The sequence below is a fragment of the Cetorhinus maximus genome, chromosome 15 (assembly GCF_964194155.1).
Source record: "Cetorhinus maximus chromosome 15, sCetMax3.hap1.1, whole genome shotgun sequence".
Taxonomy (NCBI): Eukaryota; Metazoa; Chordata; class Chondrichthyes; order Lamniformes; family Cetorhinidae; genus Cetorhinus; species Cetorhinus maximus.
The window spans coordinates 83985206-84009911 of NC_135893.1; the positions used below are offsets into that span (position 1 = coordinate 83985206).

Consider the following 24706-nt stretch of genomic DNA (forward strand, 5'->3'; position numbering starts at 1 on the left):
AAATATATATAGCATTACTGCAGAATAATGCTGGCACTCAATAATACGTAGTTATACAGCTAGAATCTTTAGCACTGCAAATCTTGCTCTAAAGTAAATCATACATCTTGTAGCCTTAAGTAATCCAAGTAAAATTAGATGTTACAAGCGATCAAGTGGCCTTAATTCAGCGTGTAGTGGTAGACCCTTCCCAAGCCCAATAAGGACATCTTTCCCAATTTGACTTATATCAAATTAAAGCCTGGGAACTAGAAACAATGCTAATTTTAACCATAAAACTGTTTATATTTTTTTTTAATTTTAGTAAAGGAACAGTTGGGTTTGATGGTTGGTATGTGATTTGTAGCAACTTTCTTTGTTCAAGCATCATTAAGGTTAACACACATATAGGATCTCTTTCCCCACAACACCGTACCTACAGGACCCCTTTCCCCAATGCTAAGCAATATTTATAGGTCTTCAATGAAAATTTAAAGCAGATCCAATAGGCCCTTCAGCTGATTCTTTGCAGACAAATACTGTAGATGCTGGCAATCTTTGAAGCCTCCAAAAATTGTTCCAAAAATGGGGTTCGACTTATATAAACTGTGTGGTGGGCGTCATTTTGAAATGTAAAAAAAGTAATGCATATTAAATTAATGTGGCATAGTTTATTGAATAAATTAATTGAACAAAGATACATTTAACTACAAAAGAGTTTTAGAATTCTTCAAATTCATCGCCCTTGGCATTCGACAGTTCATCCAAATTCATTCTGAGTCACTTTGGCTATGGCATCATTAGGGTCCCACTCTGGATCTGATGCGGCACTTTCACTTCATCTCTCCATAACAACTAATCTTCCTCTCCATCCGCTGAATTGGATATTGCACATTTTTTGAACGATATAATGAAAGTGCATTATTAGCATTCCATGATTTGGTGACAAAACCACAAAAAACAAACAAAACAGGACAGCACACACTCTTTATGAAGGCTTTCTCTGTGTCTACTATCCACCTATTCCATTTAGTGCAAACATGATCTTTGAATGGCTTGTTGAGGCACACATTCAAAGGTTGAACAAGGGACGTTAGACCCTCTGGTATAACTGCAATGAGAGTTTTATTTCTTCATAGGTGCCTTGATATTATTGGTTATATGGGATCTAAACATGCCCCACACTAATAAGCTGCATTATTTACACAGGCCACTGGGTCACAGATTCCACACATTATCGATCCATAACTTCACTCCATTATCACCCAACCACCTGTTGCGATGGGCATGCACAAAAACTTCCTGCAGGAAATTTGATTTTCAGCATGGTTTTATATTTTGAAAATCATAGGCTTTAATTTTGTTCCATTCGTTATGCGGGCTAGTACCACCATGAAACTAGTCTTCTCATCCTGTGGTTTTCACCAGAATGATTTTCAAACTTTTCCATTCTGCAGTTCGGTTGCTGGGAACATCGGAATTTATGGGTGCTTCATCTATGTTGTTGATGTGGCATAATGGGAACGCATGTTTTTGCTGTTTGATGAATCGCTGGAAACTGCTAATTTTGGCAGAGGTGTTTTGGTAGTCTGAGCAATCTTGGTCTTCTACTGCAACAGTGGACATTTTTGTTCCACAAAGTTGGCTACACCAACTAGTTGCTGCTCTGAAATCTTTGCTAGACTCGGGGCTTGATTTGGCCCACTTACATGCATATATACGCTTACATTTCTGGTGACAATGAAACTATTCTTGACAATTTTTGAGGACCCATTCCTATACACATTTCTCAAGATCAGGCCAGTGGCTGGTCCCTGTTCTAATGGCGCATTTGGTCTTGGGCATCTTCAGGGCTGATTCCTTCTTCCATTCTCGCATCAGTTTTTCCACTCTTACTGAATTCCCTTGCTACATCATAGTTATTTGACGAGTTATCAAATGTTTTCATGTTTAGCTGAAAACCGGCTTCATATTTCATTCATTTTGTTGCAAGACTCATTTATCTTCATCGTGCGCCATGCGCGGGTATACTGTGAGAGCATCTTAAACTCCCAGGCATCTTCACAACACAGCTGGTATTGCCTGTTCGATCCCTTGTGCCCAATTATAAGGTTAAGTAAAACATGCATTTGTGGGGCAAAAAATTGAGACTGACTAATAAGAGTATAGTATGTCATGGCTGAAAGGAGGGGATCCTACTTCTGAGCATATACAAAAATATGATTTTTGGGGCTGAAAAAATTGAGCCATTTTTGATGCCACAATCTACAGTATATCAGGCACTTGTTTTTCTCATCAGAAATGGAAAAAGTTCAATATTTTAGGTACTTTTACATTTGTCCTGTGTTTTGAAAGTGAGGAGAAACTCATCTATATCATTCTTCTGTGTTTATATAGTACCCAGATCCACCGTTAGGCTCAGTGGAAGCAGATATTGAAAACAAATACGTGAGGAAAGAACCAGTGTCTTCAGATCTCTGGCTCCTCCTCACAAGGTAGAGAAACATATGGCAGGTCTTGAAAGTTGAATTACAACCTCTCAACACTTGCCATTTCAGATGGACCATACTTCTGGCCAAGGGGATAAAATATTCTGATATTTTCTCCATCTTTATGTCCCAACTGGGGGTAGGAGGGCAAAAAAATGAATTCTTTCAACCACTCCATGCGCTGGTGTAAGGGAGTGGTGGAAGAGCTCTTGATTAGGAGTAATACTGACAACTTCAGCATCCAGTAGGCAAGATGTTATTAACCATCAAATCCTGACCGCCCTGGGTGCATACCATCTTGGAAACTGGAAATCTTGCTCACCCCAAGGGATAAGTTAAAACAGCTGCTTGGACATTCCTCCCCGAATCCCTCACAATACAATGGGAAATTGAGAGAAAGTGGCAGGAAATTTGAATTCAATATAAGTGAATCAATATTTATCAAAAAATAATTGCAGCTGTGTTGAAAATTTCCACTGGATTTAACTCCCAAGATCTCATTAAAAATTGGTCAAACTGGGCTAATATGGCAATATTAATAGGTACAGATTGGCTCTCTATTGAAACCTGAAAATTAAGAACTCTGCATTAATTTGAATTATATGTGAATAAATACTTCTACTGAATTTTTGAATTCAGCTGTCAATTCTGAAATGACAGCAAAAGATTTTTTGTTAGGTACATTTAGTTTCCAGGCTAACTTGCAAGCTGGGAAAATTATTTGAATAGTTAGAGAACACAATCTGGTGCAGTTGGCAATAGCAATGGAAATCAAGTAACTTATTGCAAAAATCTGGGCTGTCATTAGTCAGGCCCAATTTCAGAAGGGTTTGCCAGGTGCTAAAAGCTTGACTCCTGAGGTTCCCCAGTGGTATCTACTGGAAGAGCATAAATGACAAGTTAATAAATTTAGTTTGGAACTGGCAGTGTACTGGCACCGCAGTGTGCAGTGCCTCAGCGAGCTCGGATGCAGGCTCATGTGCACAGCTACTGCTCTGGTATTAGCTACGCTACTGAGAGACCATAAGCAGGGGCCGCAAGCCATCAATCTCAGAATGGGCAGGAGAAAGAAGCCCATGGTACTCAACCAAAAAGAGAGAAATGTGTAGCTATTCACATGTCTGTGGCAGTTCTTTGAGAATAATCCAAATAATGTCACTCCCCAGGGTTATAATGCTGCCAGGGCACAGCTCCTGCACCTCCTATTTAAAGGCTTAAATATTTACCACTGGATGGTAAACTCTCCTTTGCTAATTGGCCATCCATTATATGACCCACTTGATTTTTCTTTCCACCAATCTCAGTGGAATCCACTCCATTAATTGTCTGACTGGATTTTCAATCTGTAAGATTGGTGTTGATGTTAATCCTCATTGCCTCCAATATTGAAGTTACTTGTGCTACACCTGGAAACATGCATGGCCATTTGGCTCATTGATGGCAACAATTAGAACCGGAGGGGAATCCTCTCGCAACCACGTGGAGCTGAGAGATGCAGAGGCGGACAGCATGGGGACCACGTTGAGAGATTTCTACCTACGTTATGTGGGGCACAAGGGCAAGTTTGGCCATGGGTTCCTGGAGTTTGAGTTCAGGCTGGACTAAGAGTTGACCAGAATGTCTGGAGCTCATGGTGGCTGTGAATCCAGAGCCTGGGGAGGTTAAGAGGTGGCGGAGGGAAGGCTGAGCGCCCCAGGGTCCCGGGCCTCATGTTGCTGCATGTCTCTGAGTCAATGTGCAGCAGCAGTAGTAACCCTCCTGTACAGCTCCCTCACTGTGAAAAAAATACAGACCTTAAAACTCCCTGCACTCAGCTTTCTAATAAACAGGCATTTCAGGGTCTTTGAAGCTCAAGGTTCCCAGGATCTAAACCAGCATCAATATCCCCAAACGCCCTGCTGCACTTACCTACTGAACATTAATTCCTTGGCTGTGATGGCCTGAGGATGTGAAATACAGTATAGTGTTTGTATTCCCTGCTGCCAGCTTTGTATGGAATTTACAGCACAGAAACAGAGCATTTGGCCCACCTCATCTATGTTGGTGTTTATGCTCCACACAAGCCTCCTCCCACCATTCTTGATCACAATATCAGGGTAACTTTTGGCTTCTTTCTTCCGCAGGTGTTTATCAAGTTCCGTGAATGTATCTATACTAGAATGGTTACAGTACAGGAGGCCATTCAACACATTGTCTTTGTGTCAGCTCTCTGCAGCAACTCAGTTAGTCCTAATCCTCCACCTTTTCCCTGTAGCCCTGTAAAGCCTTCTCTCTTCAAATAATTATCCAGTTCCTTTTTGAAAACCGCAAATCTATCTCCACCACATGCTAAGGCAGTGCATTCCAGATCCAAACCACTTATTGCATAACCTCTGGTTCTTTTATCACCTTAGGGTTCTCAACCTTTTCCCATGGGAACAGTTTCTCCCCATTTACTCTACCCAGACCTCTCATGATTTTGAGCATGTCTAACAAATCTCCTCTCAACTTTCTCTCTTCTCCAAGGAGAACAGCACCAGCTTCGCCAATCTATCCACATAATTGAAGTCTCTCATCCTCACAACTATGTTCCTAGATCTTTTCTGCACCCTTCCTAAAACCTTCACATCCTTCCCATTGAAGACTCATAGCTTTCCCACTCTTATGCCCCTATTTATAAAACCCAGGATTCAGTGTAATTTATTAACCGCTTTCTCAACCTGTCCTGCCACCTTCAAGATTTATGCACATTAACACCCAGGTCCCTCTGCTCCTGCATTTCCTATAGAATTGTACCCTTTATGTCACCGTTCCTCATTCCGCTGACCAAAACATACCGCTTCACATTTCTCTACATTAAATTTCATTTGCCACGTGTTTGCCCATTCCACCAGCCTGTATATAACCTCTTGAAGTCTATCACTATGCTCCTCACAGTTCACAATACTTCCAAGTCTTGCATCATCTTCAAATTTTGAAATTGCACCCAGGTCTAGGTTATAAATATAAATCAAGAAAAGCATTGGCCCCCTCTATATACCATTCCCCAGTCTGATGAAAGGGAAGTTTTCTGTAATTCATGTTTTTAATAGGCTTGAATAAAATAATTAAACGGTTTCATAATGAAATTCTAGCTATGCTAAAGGCTAATGATTCAAAATACCACATGATAGAAAATGCCTATCGGCACTAATATTTTTCACTCAAAAAGCATAGTTTTACTGACATTTGGGGACTCTTGATTAATACGTAGGAAAACAACGTAATAGCTGATTTAGAAATAATATAGCCACCACATTTTCTTTGAGCTACACCCCTGTCACTCCCCTATTCTCACTCTGTAGTCCTGTAACTTTGTACTTTTAATATTAACCCCAGTTGTGGGTCTAACTGGCCACAATTCCAAAATAACTTGCACAAAATAGGACATAAGTAGGTGAACACAATGATCCAAAAGCAACTGGTTCACAAAAGACTATAGTTGCAGCATGAATCTGAATAGAACTAGGTTTTAAAAGGTGAAAAGATACTGGAGACATTACAGAACATGTGGGACAGCACATAAGACTAACTGACCATCACAGTACAAAACCTCATGTTAAAGATTCTCCTAGTAGAAGCGTAATGAAAATCAATCAAGACATACACTGCCATGGATGAATGAAACCAAGTAAATGATCATCTTTCAATAATTATACTGTCAATAAAGTCTGTTGACATGCAAATCCTGACAACTATAAAGGAGTTGCCGCTCGAAAAGCTGGGATTCTGGTTCCGCTCACAACTACAATCTTCAGGAACCAGTCTGTAGTCAATAAGGCAGTTTCTGGAAGAAATGCCCTCTTAAAATTTCCCACAAGGACCAGGGGACTGAGGAAATGCATACACAAAAGTGTCTAGGAAAAGGAGATAAAATCCATCCTCAAGGCTCTGCTAGCGAACATAAATATACAAACTGGTGGTTGTTCAGAGAAGCATACATTTCATCTGGACACTTCCAGCCCCTGACCTATTTTCTGCCTGAGGGGATGGGACGGGTCAACTAGGTGGTGACTGAGCATCCAACACCATGGTGTTCCTGATTACTAGACTAATGCTTATCTTTTTTGAAGACTTGAGTAACCTGCACTTTTTCACAATTTGGCATATAGTGGTGGCAGGACCAACTAATTTCAAGTACAAACCAGAACTGGGGATCTCAGCAAAGTGAGGAAAAAGGGTCCTCTGTGCTGGCCCAAGTGTGTCTCCAAATTAGAGGCCCATTGATGTCAACGTGTATTCAGTGACTTACGACTGGGCAAGGCTAAACTTTGTGTTTTTTGCAGTTCTATATCCATTCTGAATGTAGGAAACACAGACTGGATGTGCACCACGGATGAGTTACATGAACCCGAGGGAAACTTGGCCAGTCATTTCATTTTTAGGCAACAAGCATTTATTTTCAACGATGATTGTGACAAATGTCAATAAATTGATGGATTCTACAGGTAACCGATGTTGACTTAATTATGAAGGCACTTAAGTTTGCTCTCTATAGAGGTGATGCACTGAAAAAGACTCAGTGCTGAAGGACATACCATACAAACAGAGCCTAGCTGGAGCACACACAGTGTGTCAATTGTAAAGTTTTAGTTTCAGTTTTATCCCATCCTATACTAATAGTCTTTGTGCCAGTTTTCCTTGCAGTCTGCACAAATATCTGGGGAACACTGGACTGGTCACTGATGCTACCAAGTAAACTAAACAGCGTAACATTTTATTAGTATTCTTCTGCTGTAAAAGTTATGATTTTTTCTAGAGGCTTATCACCTGGTACTGTTGCTTTAGGTTCTTGGGAAATGTGAATAGGAAACAAAATCCCAGACAAACATCAATAAATAACAATGCTCACTGATCTGACTAGACTGGTCTACTCTTGTTCAAGGATCACATATTGTCTTATAACTTCTGATGAAAGCATCTGGGGGTAGGTGTCCGGGTGAATGTGTTCCCCTGGCTCGGCCTCCCTGTAATGATGCGTGGGTTGATTTTGTCAGTGTTCAGCCGCTTCTCTCAGGAATACGTGGCGGGGACTCCGCTCCTGCTGAACTCGTACCCTGCTGTACATGGCGCTGAGCGGAGTAGCTCAGTTCCTTTACTGAACACTGGTCGGTACTTTCCCCTTCAACTCCTTCCTGTCTGGATTCATCGCCTGTGTGGGGCCCTTCGTGCTGGCAGTTTGCTTGCGGATACAGGTCAACTCTCAGAATAAAGGAGATTTCACTGGCATCTCACCTGAGCGAGCATTTGCAGACTTCCTCTTTGCCAGCACCATTCTTCATCTAGTGGTGATAAACTTCATAGGTTGAGTGTACACATTGTCATGCAGCAGAAATAACGAGGGGGACCGAAACTCATATTGCCACTGCAATGGATCTGTTTGAACTTTGTTTACACAATTTGTTTTGTTCTGTATATACATATATAAAAAAAATATCTTTTACGAAAAAAAAAGGGCAATGGAACTTTTGAAGAGAGAGATGGTGGTGGTAGTTGGGGTATGCAGGTCCTGGGGCTTCCACATTGTAGGGCAAACCTGCCCTACTCAAAGCCATGACATTTTCATAGGCATGTTCTGGAGGACCAATGCTGAATGTAAGCTAAACTAAACTCCTGCAGCATGTGCTGTGTGTACAGCATACACATGATTATCCAGAAGCTACACAGTGGCTTGGCCTGGGGCTCTCCATGGGTTTTCTCTATAAACATTGTGATGCCACTAGGTTTAGAAGGATTACAACAGCCTACCTGAACTGAACTCCAGAAAAAACAAGTAGCATTAATTGCCAAACAGCTGCTGTGCTGTTTAACTGCAGGCACCAATAGAAAAGCATCTCACTATTTTTTTTAAAAGAGAGAGCAGTGTGGCCCACCAAAAGCTAGTTTTGAACACTTATTTCAGGAACTCCACTGCAAGTTGGCTTGGCAATTCTTTCATTAAAAGCAAAAACGGAAATGCTTACCCATAATCAGATGGAAGGCTCAGATGAGGGCTGAGTTAGTTATTGTTTGATGTGCACAGTACTAATCTATGGCACAAATGTAATCTAAGTGATGGCTGCCAAAAGCTCAAAGGGCTCTCATTCCTCATTAAAGCCACTGATGCTTGAAAGACCAATAAGATTCAAAATCCAGCTTCCAGGGCAAGCCTATACCTGCCAAACCAATGCAGGTTTAAGCAAGATTACCCAAGAGGTTGCTATATCCGGATCACACAAATTTCTTCTCTGTATCCAACCACACCGCCCCCCGCCCCCTCCCTTAACTCTAACTCATACTGGGGTACCTATCTCAGACTGACAGCAATACCTCACCTCAATGACTGTTCTTTAGGAGAATCTAGGAGGCTATCCAACAATACTTTCAAAATCTCAGCCGGCGAGGTTTTGCCTCTCCATTCATCATGGAATTGCTGCAGCTGCTGATTTGCTCAACAGTACCCTCACTTCCACCTATGATGCCATAGTCCCCACTAAAACCGTTACTTTCTCACCCTGGGAATTCCCCTGATACTGCCCTCATGTCTGCTCCCTTATGTTCAAGGACTCAGACTTGAACAGATATGGCAGTTGAATGGCTTACTGCCAGATCTGACTGAACCACAAAGCATGGTCACCCTGGAATGCAAAGGTAACCCTGGTTTCCTTCTTCGCTGCCAATGTTCTTCTTAAAGAAAGGTGCTGAGGGAACCAACAAGAGGGTAAAACATACTTGACTTCATCTTCACCAACCTGCCTACCGCAGATGCATCAGTAAGAGTGAAAATCGTACAGTCATTGTGGAGACGAAGTTCCATTTTCACATTGAGGATACCCACCGTGTTGTGTGGGCACTACCACCGTGCTAAGTGGGATAGATTTCGAACAGATCAACCAACTCAAGACTGGGCATCCATGAGCAGTGTGGTCCATCAGCAGCAGAATTGTACTCAACCACAATTTGTAATCTCATTCCATTACCACCAAGTCAGGGGATCAACTCTGGTTCAATGAAGTGTGCATGAGGGCATGCCAGGAGCAGCACGAGGCATACTTAAAAATGAGGTATCGACCTGATGAAGCTACACAGGTCTACTTGCGCGGCAAACAGCATAAGTAGCAGGCAATAAACAGAGCTAAGCAATTCCACAAACAACAGATCAGATCTAAACTCTGCAGTCCTGCCACATCCAGTCATGAATGGTGGTGGACAATTAAGCAACTCACTGGAGGAGGCGACTCCACAAATATCCCTATCCTCAATGATGGAGGAGCCCAGCACAGCAGTACAAAAGGTAAGTCTCAAGCATTCGCAACAATCTTCAGCCAGAAGTGCCGAGTGGATGATCCATCTCTGTCTCCTCCGGAGGTCCCCAGCATTACAGATGAGAGTCTTCAGCCAATTCGATTCACTCCACATGATATTAAGAGTAGGGTGAAGGTACTGGATACTGCAAAGACTATGGGCCCTGACAATATTCCGGCAATAGCACTGAAGACTTGTGCTCCAAAATGTACTGCGCCCATAGCCAAGTTGTTCCAGTACAGCTACAACACTGGCATCTGCCCGGCAATGTGGAAAATAGCCCAGCTATGTCCTGTACACAAAATGCAGGAAAAATCCAAGCCAGCCAATTACCACCCCATTAGTCTACTCTCAACCATCAGTAAAGTGATGGAAGGAGTCGTCAACAGTGCTATCAAGTGGCATTTACTTAGCAATACCTGCTCACTGGCGCTCAGTTTGGGTTCTGCCAGGGTCACTCAGCTTCTGACCTCATTACAGCCTTGGTTCAAACATAGATAAAAGAGCTGAACTCCAGGGCTAAGTGTGGCTGCCCTTAACGTCAAGGCAGCATTTGACAGAGTGTGGCATCAAGGAGCCCTAGCAAAACTGGAGTCAATGGGAATGCGGAGACAAACTCTCCTCTGGTTGGAATCATACCTACCACAAAGGAAGATGGTTGTGGTTGTTGGAGGTCAGTCATCTCAGCTCCAGGACATCACTTCAGGAGTTCCTCAGGGTCATGTCCTAAGCCCAACCATCTTCAGCTGATTCATCAATGACCTTCCTTTCTGTTTGCTGATGGCTGCACAATGTTCAGCACCATTTGCAACTCCTCAGATACTGAAGCAGTCCATGTCCAAATGCAGCAAGACCTGGATAATATCCAGGCTTGAGTTGACAAGTGGCAAGTAACATTCGCGCCACACAAATGCCAGGCAATGACCATCTCCAACGAGAGAGAATCTAACCATCTCCCCATGACATTCAATGGCATTACCATTGCTGAATCTCCCACTATCAACATCCTGGGGGTTACCAATGACCAAAAACTGAACTGGACTAGCCATATAAATACTGTGGCTACAAGAGCAGATCAGAGGCTAGGAATCCTGCAGCGAGTAACTCGCCTCCTGACTCCCCAGAGCCTGTCCACCATCTACAAGACACAAGTCAGGAGTGTGATGGCATACTCTCCACTTGCCTGGATGAGTGCAGCTCCAGCAATGCAAAGCTCGACACTATCCAGGTCAAAGCCCGCTTGCTTGATCGGCACCCCTTCCATAAACTTTCACTCCCTCCACCACTGACAAGCAGTGGCAGCAGTGTGTACCACCTAGTATATGCACTGCAGAAACTCACCAAGGCTCCTTAGGCAGCACCTTCCAAACCCACGACCGCTACCGTCTAGAAGGACAAGGGCAGCAGACACAAGGGAACACTACGACCTGGAAGTTCCCCTCCAAGCACCTCACCATACTGACTTGGAAATATATCGGCATTCCTTTGCTGCCACTGAGTCTAAATCCTGGAACTCCCTCCCTAACAACACTGTGGGGGTGTACCTACAACACATGGATTGCAGTGGTTCAAGACGACAGCTCACCACCATCTTCTCAAGGACAATTAGGGATGGGCAATAACAGCGACAGCCACATCCCGTAAATAAATTTTAAAAATAATACTATCCTTAATTTCTTTTGTTAGCCATGGTTAGACCACTTCTCTTGTTGTGTTTTTGCGCCAGAGAGGAACGTATATCTGTTGCAATGCATATATTTGTTCCTTAAATATTAGCCATTGCCTATCCACCTTTGTGCTTTTTAATGAAGTTCCCCAACCTATCTTCGCCAACTCAAACCTTCGTAGTTTCCTTTGTTTAGATTTAGGACCCTAGTTTCAGACCACACTACTTCACTTTCCATCCTAATGAAGAATTCTATCATATTATGGTCACTGTTCCCTAACGACCCTACATAATAAGATTATTGATTAATCCCTTCTCATCGCACAATACCAAATCTGGGATAGCCTGTTCCCTAGTCGGTTCCTCGACATACTGGTCTGAAAAACCATCTCGTACACACTCCAGGAATTCATCCACCACATTTTATTGCTAATTTGGTTTGCCCAGTCTACATGTTTACTTTCATTCTATTTTTTCCCTTATCAACTTTTTGGCAGCCTTTTGCTGGTTTCTAAAACACTCCCAATCCTCAGACTTACTGTTTTTTTTTGCAAGATTGTAAGCCTCTTTTTAAAAATCTAATACTATCCTTAACTTCGTGAGTGAGCCACAAGTCTTCCTGAGTTTTTGATTGTCAATGGAATGTATTTTATTGAACATTTTGAATTGTTTCTTTAAACGTCTCCCACTGTTCGTTTATCACCATAGCTTTGAGTCTATTTACCCAATTAACCTTAGCCAGCTCTCCCCTCACCTATATAATTGGCTTTGTTGAAGTTTAAGATTTTTGTCTGAGTTTGGAATATGTCACTTTTAAACTTAACATGGGGTTAAATGGTATTATGATCATACTTCCGAGTGGACCTTTTACTATGACATTACTAATTAACCCTGCTTCATTACACAAAACCAGATCTAAGATAATGTAAGTGACTATGGATAAACCTATGTACTGCTCCAAGAAACTGTCATGAAAATATTCTGCAAACTCATCTTCTAGATCATTCTTGCCAATTTGATTGTCCCAGTGTATAGGATGATTAAAGAACCCCACAATTATTTCCTTTGTTACACGCTCCAATAATATCTTGCTCAATGCTCTGTCCAATGGTATAAGTTAAGGGCCTATAAACTACCCCCACCAGAAGTTTGAGTGTGACTGACTCCAAATGATTATGGGATGTTTTAAGCACAGCAATAAGCCAATGCCTCCTGTCACCTAGCAGCAGGAGGAAGAGGAAATTATTTTTAAATTGAAAGCGACTGATGCCACCAAGAAACAGAAAGCTCTGGAACAGGAAGTCTGTGTGTTCGCTAAACTGGTCACAGGGATGTGAGACTCCAAGACTGGGTTTGTAAATGCAAATTGAAATTGGGATGTAATGGTGAATTGCACCATTGTGAGAGTGCGCGCAGGTGACAGGGGAGAGAAGGGCTGAATGCACCTGCTGATGGTGCTTGCCATGGGACCGCTGCATTTTCCCCTTGTTTGCAAAATGTTTGCCCCCTTTTGACTTGGGGCCCCCAGGGGAGGGGACCTGTGCAGAGGGAAGTTCTCCCAAAAGGCATAGAATATAAAAGAGCAGACTCAATGGGCCAAAGGGCCTTTTTTTGTGCAGTAGGCCTCTATGACAGAAAGTGAAGCAAGGATAGGAAGGAGGTAAACAGCTAAGAAAGAGATGAAGCAAAGAGAAAAAGAGAGTGAAAAGCAGCGAGGAAGGGAGAAAAACAGTAGCACAAGACATCTGAGGAGCAAAAGACCAAATATTCCAAATTGCTTTGTGCAGTTGACTAGTTATTCATTAAAAGCAACGAATCATGTAACTGAACCTATTCCCTCAAATATTGTTGAACCGATAGGAAAAATTACAGAGCAGTATGGATGTCAAAAAACTACCAAGGAAAAGCAAGTAAAATCGAAGAAGCATCTCAAGACTATCAGCTTACCCTGGCTTATTTCACTGATCTAAGCGCATTTCTGAAAACAATTTTTCTGCTGTCCCAAACACCTTTCAGCAACCATACTGGTTCACCCTTCTGCCAACACCATTCTTCAACTCTTCCTTTGATTCTTCCATGACTTCTATCTTATAGTTGTTTGGTAGTACAGAACTTGAGTATTGCTGAAAGAGAGACATTTTGTCGAAGCTTTCTGTCTTGCACTCATCAGGGCAATTCGCAAGAATAAAATGCAAGGGAAAACAACAAATTTTTACTGTATGAGGAGGGAGAGCTGATTGGTTGGTAAGTGGGCTCTGGTAGAATGCACCAGTTGATGGTGACTGACAGCATTGTTTGAAATTTAAACCAGGCAGCTTGACTCTGATTGGTCAAAGCATTGCCCTGAAGAATGAATCAGCGAATGGCTGCCAATTATTTTATTTAGCTGAAACAAGTACAGTGTGTACACTTGTTCTTTCTATCTGCAAAGAACAGGGCCCTGTATATTAATACATGTAGCTTCCAGTACACGCAAATGTGCCACACTGCGAGCTCGACTGAATCTTGAATTGGTTGTCAGCGTATTTCTTCAGTAAATGCTGTCCAATCGCAGAATTACATCTAATGTTGGACACACTGTTTTGAGTTTTGCAAACATGATACGAGCAACAGAACGGACATACATGCTGTTTGATACAATCAGGTTTTACGATATACTGCCTACATACCTGGCATCACACTGGTACTGAAATTCATATACCACATTACTCATTTGTGAGATAGGCAGAATCTCTCTTTGGCTTGACTTCAGCATCCTGTTAGCGGTGAACACCACTAGTGTTGCTACTGTATAGTAGCATTGTAAAATAGCCAACTTCACCTGTTGCTCAAATTTTTGAGATACCTTGCCCTTCCAGGGTGATCTGAGGTAGACTGGGCACTTTTCAGGGCTGAAGGTGGTGGCCTTAGGCCTGTTCATGAGTTTGCTCGATATACAACACAAAATGATCTGATCTGGGTAGACATTATCCTTAGGATGCCTTTGATGCGCCCTACCTCAGCATCAAGTTTGCACAGTGAGCAAATGGCTCACGCCCTATTTACGAGGTTGCCGATAAGGTCAATCTTATAGCATGTGGAACTGTAAGAATCCCAATACATATACCGACCAGTGAAGGTAGGCTTGTGGTAGGACCATGGCAAAGAACCCTCTGGCAGGTTTCTCAACTAGTACGTCAAGGAAAGAACACAAAGAACATGTACACACATTGCACCCGTTTCAGCTAAATAAAATAAGTAACAGCCATTCACTGGTTCATTCCTCAAGGCAAAGCCTTGACCAGATTCAAGCTCCCTGGTTTAAATTTCAAACAATGCTTGACAGTTAACCATCAGTCACCGTGAACTGGTGCATTGTCAGGATGAGTGCAAGATGAAAATCTTAGACAAAGTATCTCTTTTTTTTTAGCAATACTTCTATTGAGTTACCTCTCACACGTCTGCCTCTAGCCTACGGCAGGCACAGTGTTACATTTTAAAAAGTTATGTTTTAAACAATTTAAAAATAGTAAAAGGTGCATCCTTCAGGTGTTCCTGCTACTGCTGAAGCTTCATGCAGTTTCTACTCTCAATGCCACCATGCTCAATTCACTACTGTTGATGATGTCCATAAAACCATTTTTGGCACTGTGATACCTGCCTCCTACTTCCTTGTGGTTTAACCACTTTGCTTTGGACCACTTGATCTCCATCAGCACCAGGTTTTCTTTGAAGAATTCTACTATAGTCTATTCATAGCACAATAAGCATTTTTAAAAATTCTTTGACAGTTTTGCAGCTTCGTACTGGTGAAGGGAGTGGGGAAACAAGGAATGAACGAAGACAGGAGGGTTGTAGTAGTAAGGGAAAAAACAAAAATTCTGGAAAATCTGAGGTCTGGCAGCATCTGTGGAGTAAACGACTTAACAGTCGTTTTCATCAAAACAATGCAAGGTCATCAACCTGAAACATTAGATGCTGCCTGACCTATTGAGTATTTCCAACACGTTTTGTTCTTACTTCAGAATTCCAGCATCCACAGTATTTTGCTTTTGTAATAGGTTGTTGGGGAATTTCATTGGGTCGAAAGAAGAGGGAAAGGAAGGCAGAAATGGAGAGAAACAAACCGAACATAATGATCAACACGAGCAAGCACAAAGGAAGAAAGCAAAACAAATGAGAGAAATCAGGGCAAAAAGGATGGAGGGAAAATCAGTAACTTGAAGAGCATAAACATATGGAAGGCAGATCACATATCCTGTAACTTAATATGCGGAATGGCATGCCAGATCCATTTTCCTTTATCTTTTAAAAAAATGTTCATGTACATTTATATCAAATATTTTCTTTCAGTGCCAGAACTTCAGATCCTTCCTTCAATAATTCACTTCACCCACCATCCAAATTACAGGCAAATATGATGGTAATATGTAAAAATGATTCCCCGGAATCCCCAGGCTCAGATGGAGAGTGGGGGGAGGGGGGGTTTCCCCTGGGATTCCCAGGACAGCTTTGATGTGCTTGGCACTCCTGCTCTGCTACTTTGTTGCACTCTTGCAGCTGAGGAAAATGTGGAGCAGCAAATATCTGCAGAATCCCCTGTCCCACACATTGCTGCTCAACATGGGGCACCAGGGTGAAGAAGAACACTATGTTTCAGGTACATCACTCCTATTTTTTGGTTGGGAATGGGAGTCTAGATGCTGAAAGAATGTTTCTCCTTATGGAAGAGCCTAGAACTAGGGGGCACAGTTTAAAAATAAGGGGTCTCCCATTCAGACAGAGATGAGGAGAATTTTTTTCTGAGTGTTAGTCTGTGTAATTCTCCTTCCCAGAGAGCAGTGGATGCAAGGTCACTGAATATTTTTAAGGCTGAGTTAAATCGACTCCCTTTATCAGTCAAGAATCAAAGAGTATATGGGTAGGCAGGAAAGTTGAGGCCATAATGAGGCCAGCCATGATCATATCAAGTTGTGGAGCAGCCTTGAGGGGCCGAAGGGCCGACTTCTGCTCCTAATTTGTATGTTCAAATGTCTCTTTAAAAAAAGTGTTGCTGACTGTCAAAATTGTGGCATTTAGAGGCATCGGCCTCCTGAAAAAAACCGTGACATGCAGACTGATCTAAAGGGACCAGGGCTCATGATTTATCTCTTTGGGCCCTAAACCTGTCCTTCTCTCTTTACTCCTTTAAAATACTTGTTAAAACGTACCTCTTTGACCAAACTTTTGACCATCTATCCTCATGCCACCGTGACTCTGTGAAGCACCTTGGGACACTTTATTATATTTATTAACGTCTTTATTGTAAGCAATTGTTGATGTTTGCTGCCTTTGACATGGTTGAGCATACCATCCTCCTCCATACCTCTCAACCATCATTTAGCTGAATGGGATTGTACTCATCTGGTTCCATGAAGCAAACTGACTTTCTTTTTAGAATGTTGTGGGTTGTTTTATTTAGAACATTGTTGATTGTTTTAAAATGTTGTGGATTGTCTCAGTTGCTGTAGTGGAATTTGTCACAGCTGTCAAAACGTGAGCAGAATTTACAGAGCAGGTTGTTGGATGTGGATTGGCCTGAAGCCTTCTCAATGAGGTGGAAGATCTTAATAAAAGGATTTCTTTATTCAGCTTTGTGGTTAGAGCATCAACCAGGCAGGGAAACGCCTCAAGAGCTGCCTACTTGTAATAACATTGAATTAACACAGCATGGCAGAGGTATGCACTCAACTGAGTGCCCTCGTCATTTGTTTATCTAATTCTAGCCAGAGTATTACCCACAATGGTATTTCTTCTGGCTCCATTATCTTGTGTCCCCCAAAGATGTATTCTTGGCCCCCTCCGTTTGTCATCTACATGCTGTCCAAGACATCGTCTAAAAACACAACATTTTTCACATGTATGCACTTCATCAATATCTCTCAACACATTCACTCTCTCTAAATTGTTGGACTGCTTGCCAACATTCAGTACTAGATGAGCAGAAATTTTCTCCAAATATGGGAAGACTGAAGTCATTGCCCTTGGTGCCTGCTACAAACTTGATTGTTATATTTGAAACCTAGATGAGCTTCCAACCATATGTTCGCATCATCACTAAGACTGCCTCCATAAGAACACCAACTCCACCTCCACCCAAGTGCTACTGAAACCCTCATTACTGCCTTTGATACCTCTAAACTTCACTATTCCAACGTACTCCTGGCCAGTCTCCCACATCTGTCCTCCACAGATGTCGTCCAAAACTCTGCTGCACATGTCACAATTCGCATCAAGTCTTGTTCATCCATTATCCCCGTGCTCGCTGACCTATGCCAAGTCCTGGTTAAGCAATCTTAAAATTCTCATGTTTTCAAATTCCCCCATGGCCTCATTCGTCCCTTCTCTCTAATATCCTCCAGCCCCACAAACCTGAGAGATAGCTGCGCTCCTCTACTTCTGGCCACTTGCTGCATGCTCGGTTTTAGCTGCTCCACCAATTGCCAGCTGTGCCTTCAACTGCTGGGTCCTAAGCTCTGGAATTCCCTCCCATCCAACCCTGGTGATTTATCAAGTTTAATTACAGCCAGCCGTTCTAATACAAAAGCAAAATACTGCAGATGCTGGAAATCTGAAATAAGGATCAAAAATGCTAGAAATACTCAGCAGGACTGGCATGATCAGTGGATAACTTTAACATGATCTGGTCCATCTGACTCTTCCCATCCCTTCCTTGACTTCTCTGCCTCCAATTCCGGAGATTGGCTATTAACTAATATTTACTACTAGCTAACAGACTCCCAAATCTACCTTGACTACATTTCCTTACACACCGCTTCCTGTAAGGATCCTATTCCATCCTCCTAGTTTCTAAGTCTCTGTCACATCTGTTCAGACATGTGTTCAACAATCTTTCCTTCTGTACTAACGCTCCCAATATGTCTTCCTTTTTCCTCAACTAAGGAATCTCCCTAGCATAGTTGACAGGCCCTCTACCGTTTCTGATCTATTTCACACACTTGTGCCCTCATCCCTTCCCCTCCCTTCCAGGACAATGATAGGGTTCTTGTTCTCACTTTCTACCACACTAGCTGCTGTATTGAATGGGTCATCCTCCAACATTTCTGTCACCAAACACATCTTCCCTTGTCCTCCCGAAGGGACCACTCGATCTGCGATACCCTGATCCACTTCAGTCATCCCCAACGTCACCACCTTTTCCAATGGCACGTTTCCAAGCAAGCACAGGCCATGTAACACCTGCCCTTTTACCTCCTCCCTTCTCACCATCCAAGGGCTTCAAATCCAAAGATTTACTTGTACTCTTTCAACTTAATATACTGTATTCATTGCTCAGTGTGGTATCCTCTACATTGGGGAGTCCAAACAAAGACTGGGTGACCACTTTGCAGTCTACAAGCATGACCCTGAGCTTCCTGTCATTTGTTATTTCAATTCTCCACCTTTATCTCCCTCTGACTTTTGTCCTTGGCCTGCTACAGTGTTCCAATGAAATTCAACAAGCTCAAGAGAAAGTTCATATTTTGACTATGCACTCTTATAGCCTTCTGGACTCAGCAGAGTTCAACAATTTTAGGTCATAACCTCTGGCATCATTTTGTTTCTTTTTGCTGGTTCAGCTCTTTTTTTTTTATTCCTTCACTTGGCATTCAGGTAGCTGCTATCCAGTCATTCACACCTCATCTGGACAATTTTTTCTTTATGCATTCCACTCCCTTTCACTTTTGTATCTGGAAACCTTTTGTCATTTAACCTGCCTTGCCCTCCATTCTATGAGATCTTCCCTTTTGCCTTTCCTCCCCTTCCCCACTTTTGCTCAAAATCTATATCTATCTTTCCTCAGTTCTGATGAAGGGTCATTGACTTCAAATGTCAGCTCAGTTTCTCTCCACAGATGCTGCCTGACCTGAAGATTTCCAGCATTTTGTTTTTATTTCAGATTAACACTTCCTCTATCAATTTTTAGCCCATTCAGTATTGCAACTACCTCTTCATTCACTAAGATTTTGGCAGCAGCTTCATTTAATACCTCCACATGCCCTCTGCCTCCATGAGTAAATACCTTTTTGGTCCCTAATCAACCCTACTGTATCACTATTTTACCATATATATGCCTGTTGAAGACTTCTGGATTCCGATGTTCGCTGCCAGTCTCTTCCCATACACTCTCTTTGCTTCTCAATTCTTTTTTCACTTTCCCTCTGAACTTCCTATATGCAGCATGGTTCTCACTTGTATTATCAACCTGACATCTGTTATACATACCTTTTCTCCAGCTTCATTTTGCTCTCTTTCATCATCCAGGAAGCTCTGGCTTTGTGTGATCTATCTTTCCCCCTCATGGGAATGTACCTTGACTGTGGCAGAACTCTCTCCTCCTTTAAAGGCTTTAATTGTTCAATTACAGTTTTGTCTGCCAATCCTTTTCCTATTTACCTGGCCCAGATGTTTTGTCACTTCACTGAAATTGCACCTCGCTCAATTAATTTTTTTTTTACTCGATTGTTTTTGTCCTTTTCGATAGCTAATCTAAATCTTATGATACTATGATCACTGTCCCCTACATTTCCCCTTACTGACAATGATCCACGTCTTTCCAGTACCACACCCAGCAATACCTTCTTCATTGGACTGGAAGCATACTGATACAGAAAATTCTCCTGAACATATTTTAGAAACTTTTCCCCCTCACTGCCCTTTACACTAGGGTAGTAAAGGTCCCCCATTATAATACTTTACAGTGTTTCCACCTCTCTAATTTCCTTGCAAATTTGTTCCTCTATGTATTTCCTACTAGTCGGAGATCATAGAATACACCTAGTGTAATGGTACCTTTATTGTTGTTTCTTAGCCAAATAGATTCTGTCCCCTTGACCCCTCTAGTATATCCTCTCCCTCCAGCACCAATATTATCCTTAATCAATATAACCCACCCTCCTTTCTTTTCTTCCCCATATATATTACATTAATGGCATTATTTAAATACAAAAAGATAAAAGCAAAGAACTGCAGATGCTAGAAATCCAAAACAAAAACAAAAACAGAAATACCTGGAAAAACTCAGCAGGTCTGGCAGTATCGGTGGAGAAGAGCACAGTTGATGTTTCGAGTCCTCATGACCCTTCAACAGAACTAAGTAAAAATAGGAAAGGGGTGAAATATAAGCTGGTTTAAGGTGGGGGTGTTGGGACAAGAAGAGCTAGGTAAAGGGCCAGTGATAGGTGGAGATAACCAAAAGATGTCACAGACAAAAGGGTTGATACACCTTCAACACCTCTTTGTCCTCTTGTCTGTGACATCTTTTGGTTATCTCCACCTATCACTGACCCTTTACCTAGCTCTTCTTGTCCCAACACCCACCCACCCCCCCCCCCCCCCCCCCCCCACCCCTAAACCAGCTTATATTTCACCCCTTTCCTATTTTTACTTAGTTCTGTTGAAGGGTCATGAGGACTCGAAACATCAACTGTGCTCTTCTCCACCGATGCTGCCAGACCTGCTGAGGTTTTCCAGGTATTTCTGTTTTTGTTTTTATTTAAATAAAAGTTGTTTACAGAGTTTTACAGTTAAGTTCATCTTGTTTTCAGCTTACTGGTACAAAAATTAAAATTTATTGAAAACTTAGGGATGGATTTTTAAATGGTAGTGAAATTTGCAGCTTATGCATGGCATTTAACACTAGGCTGAATAGGAGACAAAGCAACCAGCCAAGCACAGGTCTGACTTCCAGTCTATCAGCTCTTCTCACTCTACAAAGTTGGCCTCCACCCTTTCTTTAAACCACAAAACTGTAAACAAACCAATAAGGAATTTCCCATTTTACCAATGTAATGCATCATGTGATTCCACCCCAACGCCAGATCTTTGATGTCCAAAAAAAATCGAATTGCAAATAATCAACCCACCAACTCTCCCTCTATGGCAATGAGTTTGCATCCTCTCCAACAGTAGATAACTGTGAGCATAAGTCCACAGCTTGAAGACAGAATTGGATGAATCTGCTAAATGAAGTGACTTATTAAAGAGAGTGGCTACAGGAATTTGGTGAGAGTTCAGGTGTTAAGTAATTTAATGTAAAAGTTAAGAGTAAATATATCTAATGAGTAATTAATTAGATCTAATGGCATAAAATTAAAAGTAGAGGATGCAACACAAAAAATGCATGCACACATGAGGTCCATTATTTGCAATCCCTGTACCATGTGGGAACTCCAGGATGCTTTGTGTGACCTGGTTATGCACGCTTATAGGAAGTGCCTCCAATTTCCTAAACGCGTGCCCAGGATTTTTGAGCTTGAGCCACTGCAGGAGATCTGAGAGGCTGAGGGGTTACTGGAGTTCATTTTCCAGGGAGTGGCAACTCCACAGCTACAGTGAAATCAGGAGGAAAGTAAGTGGCTGGCCATCTGGAAGGGTAGGAAGAGGCAGGCAGTGCTGACATTGAGAAAAGCAGTCTGAGCACATCCACTGCAGTGTGAGGCAAATTGTAGAAATGCAAAGGTCATGGGGAGATTCATTGACATTTCCACGACCACTGACAAGAGTCTTACGTGGCACTTGGCCTCCTTGGTGCCAGGGCAAAGGGCATTATTGAGAAGATGCAGAACATTTTGCTGTCGGGGAGAGGATAGCCAGAAGTTATGTTCCATACTGGGACCAATAAGAGTGTTGAGGTCCGACAGACAGAACTTCAGGAGCACGGGGAGAAGTCAATGAGCAGGGCTTCAAAGGTATTAAACTCAGTTACAACCAGTACCATGTGCCTGTGAGCATAAGAACAGTAAGATAAGCCCTAACACCTGGCTGAGGAAATGGTGCAGAAGGAAGGGCTTCAGGTTTCTGGGGCAACAGGGACCTGTGCAAGATAACCATGTTGCAACTCAACAGGGCTGGGGCCAATGACCTCATATGGTGATTAACTAGTGCTGTGAGGGAAGGTTTAAATTTATCTGGTAGGAGAAAGGGTACCAAGATGAACATTAGAGACCAGATACAAGGTGCATATAGAATTGGAGAGACAAACCACGTTAGAATAAAGACTAGTTCAGAAATAGGAGGGATCATAGGGGCGAATGCAAGGCAGACCAGTATACGTTTAGAGTGCATGTGTGTAAATGCCTGCAACATAATAAATAAGGTAGGTGAGCTGCAGGCACAAGTAGCAAAATGGGATTATGCTATATTGGCTCAAACAAGAGGAGCAGGCACTAAGCATTCCTGGTTATAATGCGTTCAGGAAGGATAAGGTAGGAAAAAAAAGGTGAGGGTGTGTCAGTTTTGATCAAAGATACTGTTACAGCACTAGAAAAGGATGATGTGCTTGAGATTTTAAAGACAATCTATTTGGTTAGAATTAAGGAACAGAGGGGCAGTTAGATGTTTACTAAAGGCCACCAAATAATGGGAAGTAGAGAAAGAAGCAAATTTTTAAGCAAATCGTAGAAATATGCAACAGCTTTAGTGATAACGGGGGGGGGACTTTAATTATCCCAATATAGACTGGGATAGTAACAGTATGAAAAGAACAGAAGGGGGGAGGAATTTCTGAAATGTGTACAAGAGCGCTTTCACGATCAAAATGTTTACAGACCAACAAGAAAGGAAGCGGTGCTGGATCTAATTTGGGGGAATGAAGTGGAGCAAGTTGAGCATGATTTTTGGAAAGCATTTGGGAAACAATGGATCACAACATTTTTAGGTTTAGGGTTGAAGTTTTTTTTATATAACACTTTTCATGACCTCAAGATCAAAATAACTTGCAATCAAAGAAGTATTTTTGAAGTGCAATCAGTGTTGTAATGTACGAAACAGAATCACCAATTTTCACACAGCAAGGTCCCACGAACAGCAATGTGATAATGACCAAATCATCAGTTTTTTAAGATACAATTCAAGAGATAAAAATTGGCCAGGACATTAGGTAGTACTCCCCTGATCTTTGTCAAAATAGTGCTATTGCACCATTTATATCCATCCAAGAGCAGACAGAGCCTCAGTTTAATATTTCGTCCAAAAGACAGCACTTCCAACTGCGCACTACACTAGTGTCATCCTCGATTTTGTGCTCAAGTCTCTGGAGTCGGGCTTGAACCCGCAACCTTCTGACTGACAGGCAAGAGTGTTACCCATTGAACCAAGGCTGGAAAAGAACAAGGCAAAATCAAATGTTAAAATTTTCAACTGGAGGAGGGCTACTTTCATTGAATGGAAAGAGGAATCTCGCCCAAAATCAAAGATTGGCCAAAAACTTATGAGCTATGTGAAGCTCTCTTAAGGATATACAAAGCTGGAGCAGATGTAGGCCATACTGCACCTCAAGCCTGTTCTGCTATCCAACAAGATCAGGGCTGATCTGCTACCTCAACAACACTCTACTGCCGATCCCCATATCCCTCGATCCTCTTAGAATCCAGAAATTGTCAAAGAGTAGATGGTTAAGGTGCAAGCTAGACATATTCCCACAAAGGAGAAAAAAAGGAATCCTAAGCTAGAGTTCACTGGACAATTGGATGACTGAAGATATGGAAATTAAAATGACACAGAAAAACAAAGCCTATGATAAACGTCAGGCTCACGATTAGGAGACAACCAAGCTGATACAAATTGTACAGGGGAGAACTGAAAATAAGAATAAGAAAAGAGTGAGAATAGTTCAGCAGGTAAACATGATAGGAAACCCAAAAGTCTTTTAGGAACACACTAATAGTAAAAGGAGTGTCAAATTGAGACTTGGGACCAATTAGGAATCAAAAAGGAAGCACAGGGCACAGTTGAGGTATAAATCGAGTATTTTGCATCCGTTTTCATTTTAGAGGATGCTGCCAATGTCACAAGAGCAGGAGGTAGCAGAGTAACTGGATTGGATTAAAAAGTAGAAAAGTCACCTGGTCTGGGTGGAATGCACCCTAGGTTGAAGCAAGTAAGGAAGGAAATTGCAGAGGCTCCAGCCTCAAGTATTTCAATCCTCTGCAGATATAGGAATGTTGCCATAGAACTGGAGGATTGCAAATGTTGTACCTCCGTTCAAGAAAGTTAGGCATGATAAATTTAGCAATTACAGGCTTATCAACCCATTATTAATGGTGGGGAAATTTGAGACATTAATCCAGAATAAAACCAATTAGCTCTTGAAAAAATAACATGGGTTAATAAATGAAAGCCAGCAAGAGATTTGTTCAAGGCAAAACGAGATTGATTAAGTTTTGATGAAGTAATGGAGACAGTGGATGAGGGTCACAATGCTGATATGTACATGGACTTTCAAAGGTATTTGATGAAGTCTCATGCAACT

At 42.0% G+C, this 24706-nt stretch overlaps 1 protein-coding gene and 1 pseudogene across 2 annotated transcripts in view; one reads left to right on the forward strand and one right to left on the reverse strand.

Annotated features, from left to right (window-relative positions):
* The window catches only part of adcy9b (adenylate cyclase 9b), a 168578-nt gene that overhangs the window by 74093 nt on the left and 69779 nt on the right, over nt 1-24706 (reverse strand). The window lies entirely within an intron of this gene.
* Nucleotides 7459-7795, forward strand: LOC144690906 (dolichyl-diphosphooligosaccharide--protein glycosyltransferase subunit DAD1 pseudogene; annotated as a pseudogene).